Here is a 7,449-nt window from a genome sequence, read left to right on the forward strand (position 1 = left end):
TCCATGAAGCACAGAGAGTCTCAAACAAGATGGACCTAAAGAGACCCACACCAAGACACATCATAATTAAAATGATAAAGGTTAAAGAGAAAGAAAGAACCTCAAAAGCAGCAAGACAGCTGCCTAGAAGGGAGCTCCCATAAGGATGTTGGCTGATTTCTCAATAGAAACATTTCAGGCCAGACAAGACTGGCATGAAATATTCAAAGTAATTAAAAGCAAGGACCTACAACCAAGACTACTTTACCAAGCAAGACTATCATTTAAATTGAAAGAGAAACAAACATCTAAGACAAGAAAAAGCTTAAAAAATTCATTACCACCAAACCAGTATTACAAGAAATGTTAAAGGGTCTTCTTGAAAGAAGAGGAGGAGGAGGACAAAAAGAACAAAAAGAACAAGAAGTAGAAATGAGGAACATAGTTTAGAGAAAAAATGGCAATAAATATGTATCTATAAATAATCACCTTAAATGTAAATGGTTTAAATGCTCCAATCAAAAGACATAGATTACTTGCATAGATAAGAAAACAAAGGGGATGGTGGCCTCTGATGAAGCACGGCCCTTGGAACTGACTTACCAACACATATCTCCCAGTGCCTGCGAACCTGGCCACTCCCCTGCTCCTGAGCCACACCCTTGCCTCCCTCCCAGAGCCTGGCCCTGGTCCAGACCCGGCCTGAGACTGAGCGATGCTGGGCTCTGCTCCTGGCCCCTGTTCTTTCTCCCCACTGCCCAGTTTTTGCTGACCCGAGAGCAGGAACACTGCTACCAGGAAGACCCCTACTCCATTCAGTGGGAGCAGCCGGTGAGATTTGTCCTGGACAGAACAAAAGGAAGATTATCGATGGATGTTAAAACCACAGTTTCAAAGTATTTGAGAATCTTGGGAAGACAGTTTGTTCTCCTGCTCTGCACAGATAGGTTAAGGCTGTTTCTGAGATAGCTGAGAAAAATGCAGACCATTAAGAAGGAGCAAGCACACCTTGATCCTGGTAGCAGTGTGGACAAGGTGATGGTGCTTAATTGTGCTTTAACTGAAGTCTCAGAAGACTTGACAACAGAAGAGCTTCTACGTGAAGGAAGTGTGGGAAAAAACAAATCTTCAGCATGCCAGAGGAAATTGAAATTCATTCATGATAAAAAGAAAAATGCCATGTATTGGGGAAAAAGGTAGAAAAATAATGAAGCTGCCAAGAGATCATGGGAGAAGCATCGACTGAATGACCTGGTTTTAGGGAACAAACTTATTGCACTGGGAGAAGAAAATGCCACTTTAAAAGCTGAACTGCTTTCTTTAAAATTAAAGTGTGGTTTAATTAGCTCTACAGTATATGCTCAGGAGATCTAGAAACTCAGTAATTTTACAGCAGTGTACTTTCAAGCCTACCAGACTTCCAAATCCAGCATGAGTCCCTTTGTAGATGAGCACAAGCTCTCAGTGGTGGCTAGCAGCTGCAGTTCTGTCATTAAGCACTCTCCACAGAGCTCTCTGTCTAATGCGCCCGAAGTCTCTTCACTAGAACATTCGCAGGAGGGCCTTGTGCAGAGTGGCTGCCAAAGCTCTGACAGCAAGTTCCAAGTCATCAAGCAGGAGCTGATAGAACTGGAGAACTATGCAAGAGAGCCCAAAGATGACTCAGGCGCTCACCGAGTATCTGTGTACTAGAACTACATGGGGAATTCTTTTCCTGGCTACTCACAGTTCCCCCCTCTACTTCAGGTGAGCCTGCCCTCCAGTAACTCTCTGAGAACATCGGAAACCAACAATGGTGCAGTGGGAAAATCATCAGGTGGAGAAGATGAGCAGCAGGCTCCTGAGGGCCCAATCCACTCTCCTGCTGAACTTCAGCATGGACATGCCACAGTGGTTAAAGTTCCAGAACTGAATTCCTCTGCTTTGCCACACAAGCTCCAGATTAAAGCCAGAGATATGCAGATAAAAGTAGAGGCATTTGATAATGAATTTGATGCTACACAAAAACTTTTCTCTCCTATTGATGTGACATCTAAGAGACAATTTGAACTTGAGAAGCATAGTTTCTCAAATATGGTACATTCTTCTCTCACTCCTTTTTCAGTGCAAGTGACTAACATCGAAGATTGGTATTTCAGACCACTGGCATAAAAAAGAACTTAATGGCAAAACTCAGAATAGTTTCAAAACTGGAGATGTTGAAATGAAAGATAATAGCTACAAAGTTTCTGACCCAGATAATTTGTTTTTGAAGCAGAGGATAGCAATCTTAACTGTAGAGATGGTCTCACTTAAGAGACTTATAGCCACACACCAAATCTCTGCTTTGGATTCTGGGTAAATTACTACTGAACAAGCTCTGGGCATTTAGAGGTGTCATTTACAATAGATGTGTACATTTTGTATTAGGCTGAATTTTCACTGGACCTGATGTCATTTCACTGTAATGCTCACATGTTCTCTGTCAGATGTCTTTTTGTGCACAAATTATTATGAAGATTAGATTGTGTTATCAGTCTGCCTTGTATATAGTCAAATAGTCCATGCAAAGGCTGCATATATTGAACATTATTTTTGTTGTTCTATTATAAAGTGTGTATGTTACCTGTTTCAGTAAAAGATTGCTGACAAACACGCACACACAAAAAAACAAGACCCTTATATATGCTGCCTACAGGAGACCCATCTCAGAACAAAAGCTACACACAGACTTAAAGTAAAGGGATAGAAAAAGATATTTCATGCAAATGTAAAGGAAAAAAAAAGCTGAGGGTAGCAATATTTATATCAGATAAGATAGACTTTTAAAAAAAGCTATAGTAAGAGACAAGGAAAAACATTACATAATGATAAAGGCAGCAATCCAACAAGAGGACATAATGCTTGTAAGTTTTATGCACCCAACATAGGAGCACCTTAGTATCTAAAGTAACAGTGATAGTAGGGGATTTTAACACCCCCCACTGACTTCAATGGATTTTTCTGACAGAAAATCAAAAAGTCTTCAAATGACACACTAGATCAAATGGATTTAATTGATATCTTCAGAGCATTTAACCCCAAAGCAATGCAACACACATTCTTTTCAAGTGCACATGGGACACTTTCTAAGATAGACCATATGTAAGGACACAACATAAGTCTCAATAAATTTAAGAAGATTAAAATCATATCAAACATCTTCTATGACCATAATGATGTGAAATTAGAAATTGATCGAAATAAAAAAATTAAAAAACATAAAAAATAGAAAATAAATATCATATTACTAAACTACAAATAGATTACCAATGAGATCAAGGAATAAATCAAAGTCTGCATTGAAAAAAATGAGAATGGGAGAACAGCAACCCAAATCTGTGACACACAGGGAAAGCGATCATAAGAGGCAGCTTCATGGCCTTACAGGCTTATCCCAAGAAGCAAGAAAAATGTCAAATAAACTACCTAACTTTACACTTAAAGGAACTAGGAAAAGAACAAAAAACAAAGCCCAAAGTGAGTAGAAGAAAGAGAATATTAAAGATCAGAGTGGAAATAAACAAAATAAAGTTCAAAAAACCACACAAAAGGAAAAGAAACCAACAGAGACAAGAGGGAAGGAGGGAGGGGAAGCGGGGGAAAAGGAAAGGAAGAGGAAAGTCAAGGAACATATAGCAAGGACTCATGAACAAAACCGAAGGGGAAGAGTTGAGGGAGGGAGGGAGGGAAGGAGGAAGGGAGGGAGGGGGCAAGGGAAAGTGGTGGGGGGGGTAGGCAGAGACAAATGTATTTGAAAAAATAAATTAATTAATTAAGAAAAAACACACACAAAAGATGAGTGAAACCAAAAGCTGAATCTCTGAAAAGATAAACAAGATTGACAAAACTTTAACCATACTCATCAAGGAAAATGGAGAGAGGATGCAAATAAATATGATCAGAAACAAAAGAGAAAAAAATAACTGACTCCACAGAAATACAAGAGATTGTAAGAAAATATTGCAATATAGCTGTATACCAACGAATTAGAAAATGTGGATGAAATGGACTAATTCCTAGAAACATACAGTCTTCCTAAACTGACTCAGGAAGAATCACAGTATCTGAATAGACAGATTACAACTAATGAAATTAAAGCAGTAATAAAAACTCTTAACAAACTGAAGCCTTGGACTAGATGGCTGCACAGGAGAATTTTACCAAACACGCAAAGAAAAAGTAGCCCTGGCCAGTTTGGCTCAGTCAGTTGGTTGTTGTCATCTTGTAAAGCAAAATGTCACTAGTTCAATTCCTGGTCAGGGTGCACACCTGGCTTGCAGGTTTGGTCCCTAGCCAGGGTGTGTACAAGAGGCAATGGATTGATCTTTCTCTCTCACATTGATGTTTCTCTCCCTTTCTTTCTTCCGTCTTTCCCCTTGCTCTAAAATTAAATAAAATCTTTAATAAAATGAAACTAAGAAGAAATAACACCTATCTTTCTAAAATTATTTCAAAATATTTGAGAGGAGTTGAAGACTCCCAAGCTCATTTTATGAGGCCAGCATAATGCTAATTCCAAAACCAGATAAAGACACCACAGAAAAGAAAATTATAGGCCAATATCCATGATGAACAGAGCTGATAAATCCTCTAGAAAATATTAGCAAGCCAGATCCAGCAATATATTAAAAAGATCATACACCATGATTAAGTGGGATTTATTCCAGGAATGCAAGTTAGTACAATATCTGCAAGTCAAAAATTGTGATATACCACATAAACAAAATGAAGGATAAAACTACACAATCATATCAATAGATGCAGAAAAATCATTTGATAAAATACAACATTCATTTATGATAAATACTCTCAGCAAAGTAAAAATGGAGGAAACATTCCTCAACATAATAAAGGCCTTATATGACAAATCCACAGCCAGCATCATATTCAATAGGCATAACCTAAAAGAATTCTCCTTAAGACCAGGAACAAGACAGAGATGTCCATTTTCTACCACTCTCATTAAACATAGTACTGAAAGTCCTAGCCACAAGAATCAGACACAAAGAAGAAAAAAGAGACATCCAAATTGGAAAGGAAGAAATAAAACTGCCATTATTTACAGAGGACATGATACTGTATTTAGAGAATCCTAAACATTCCACAAAAAAAAAAAAAAAAAAAAAACCCTACTAGAACTGATCATTAAATTCAGTCAAGTGGCTGGATTCAAAATACATATCCAGAAATCACTTGCATTTTTATACACCAATAATGAACTATCAGAAAGGGAAACTAAGACAATTCCATTTACAATTGTTTTTAAAAAATATGGTACCTAGGAATAAATTTAACCAAGAATGTAAAAAACTTGTAGTCAAAAAAAATTATAAGACACTGAAGAAAGAAACTGAAGAAGATACAAATAAGTAGAAGCTTATATTATGTTCATGGATAGGAAGAATTAACATCATTAAAATGTCCATACTACCGTAAGCAATCTATAGAATCAATGCAAATCCTATCAAGAAACCAATAGCATATTTCATAAAACTAGAACAAATATTCTAAAATTTTTTATGGAAGCATAAAAGACTCTGAATGGCCTCAGCAATCTTGAGAAGGAAGAACAATGTTGAGGGGAATCATACTACCTGATATCAACCTATATTACAAGGTCATAGCAATTAAAACAGCATTGTACTGGCGTAAAAACATATCGATCAATGAAACAGAAAACAGAGCCTATAAATAAACCCACACCATTATGATGCATAAATATCTGAAAAAGGAGGCCAAAAAAAATTCAATGGGGTAAAGATAGTCTAGTAAATAAGTGGTGTTGATAAAATTGGACTAGATATGTGCAAAAAATAAAACTAGATCACCCTCTTACTCCATAAACAAGATAAACTCAAAATGGATTAATGACTTAAAGACCCCAAACCATAAAACTTAGTGGAAAACATAGGCAGTAAAATCTCAGACATCTCTTGTAACAATTTTTTTTCTGATATATCTCCTCAGGCAAGGGAAACAGAAAAAATAAACAAATGGGACTACATCAAACTAAAATGATTTTGAACAGCAAATGAAACCATCAATAAAATTAAAAGACAATTCACTGAATGGGAGACCGTACTAGCCAATGATACATCTGATAAGGGTTAATATCCAAAATCTATAAAGAACTTATGTAACTCAATACCAAAAACCCCAAAAAATTCAAATAAAAATGGGCAAAGAACATTTATAGACACTTCTCCGAAGAGAACACATAGATGGCTAACGGACATGTGAAAAGGTGCTCAACATCACTAATCATCAGAGAAGCTAAAATCAAAACCACAATGAGATATCACCTCACACCTGTCAGAATGACTGTCATCAATAAATCAATAAACAAGTGTTGGCGAGGCTGTGGAGAATAAGGAACCCTAGTCCACTGTTGGTGGCAATGCAGATTGGTGCAGCCACTGTGAAAGCAGTATGGAATTACCTCAAAAAATTTAAAATGGAACTGCCTCATGACCTAGTGACTCCACTTCTCAGAATACATCCAAAGAAACCTGGAACAGTAATTTGAAATAGTATCTGTACATCTATATTTATTGTTTCATTTTTTACAATAGCAGATACTTGGAAGCAACTCAAGTGTCCATCAGTAGATGAGTAGATTTTAAAAAAAAAGCTGTGGTACATTTGTTTATACAATGAAATACTGCTTGGCTATAAAAGAAGAAGGAAATCTTACCTTTTGCAATGGCTTGGATGGTCCTGAACAGCAACATTGTAAGTGAAATAAACCAGTCAGGAAAAGACAAATACCATATGATTTCACTTATATGTGGAATCTAATGAACAAAATAAACTAACAAACAAAATAGAAACAGACTCATAGATATAGAGAACAGAGAGATAGTTATCAGAGTGTCTGGAGTAGGGGGGCTGAGTAGAAAGTTGAAGGGATTAAGCAAGAAAAACCTCATAGACAACAGTCCAGTGATTACCAGGGGTAAAGGGGAGTGGAGGGAGGTTAGAGAGGGTAAAGGGAGGATAAATGGTCATGGAAGGAGACAAGACTTGAGATGGTGAACACACAATACAGTGTACAGGTGATGTATTATAGAATTGTACCCCTGAAATCTATGTAATTCTATTAACTAATGTCACACCAATAAATTCAATAAAAATAATAGTGAAAAAAAGTCAAAGACAAATACCTTATGGTTTCACTTATACATGGGATATAAAAAGCAAACAAAAGCAGAAAACAGAACCAGAGAACAAACTGAGGATTGTCAGAGAGAAGGGGCATGGTTAGATGGTGAAAAAGATGAAGTTGAGTATAGTCAATAATATTATAAGTGTGCATGGTGACAGGTCATTATTAAACTTAATGTCTTGATCACATTGTAAAGTATATAAATGTGAAATCAGTATATTGTACACCTGAAACCAATATAATATTATATAGCAACTATGATTAAATTAAAAATTGAAAATTAG

At 36.6% G+C, this 7,449-nt stretch overlaps 1 pseudogene; it reads left to right on the forward strand.

The window, feature by feature from the left end:
* Nucleotides 1–540: 540 nt before the first annotated feature.
* LOC129061198 (nuclear factor interleukin-3-regulated protein-like) lies at nucleotides 541–2,320 on the forward strand (annotated as a pseudogene).
* Nucleotides 2,321–7,449: the final 5,129 nt, after the last annotated feature.

This window comes from Pteronotus mesoamericanus, unplaced genomic scaffold (genome assembly GCF_021234165.1).
Source record: "Pteronotus mesoamericanus isolate MK-2021 breed Mesoamerican mustached bat unplaced genomic scaffold, CSHL_Meso_final scaffold_550, whole genome shotgun sequence".
NCBI lineage: Eukaryota > Metazoa > Chordata > Mammalia > Chiroptera > Mormoopidae > Pteronotus > Pteronotus mesoamericanus.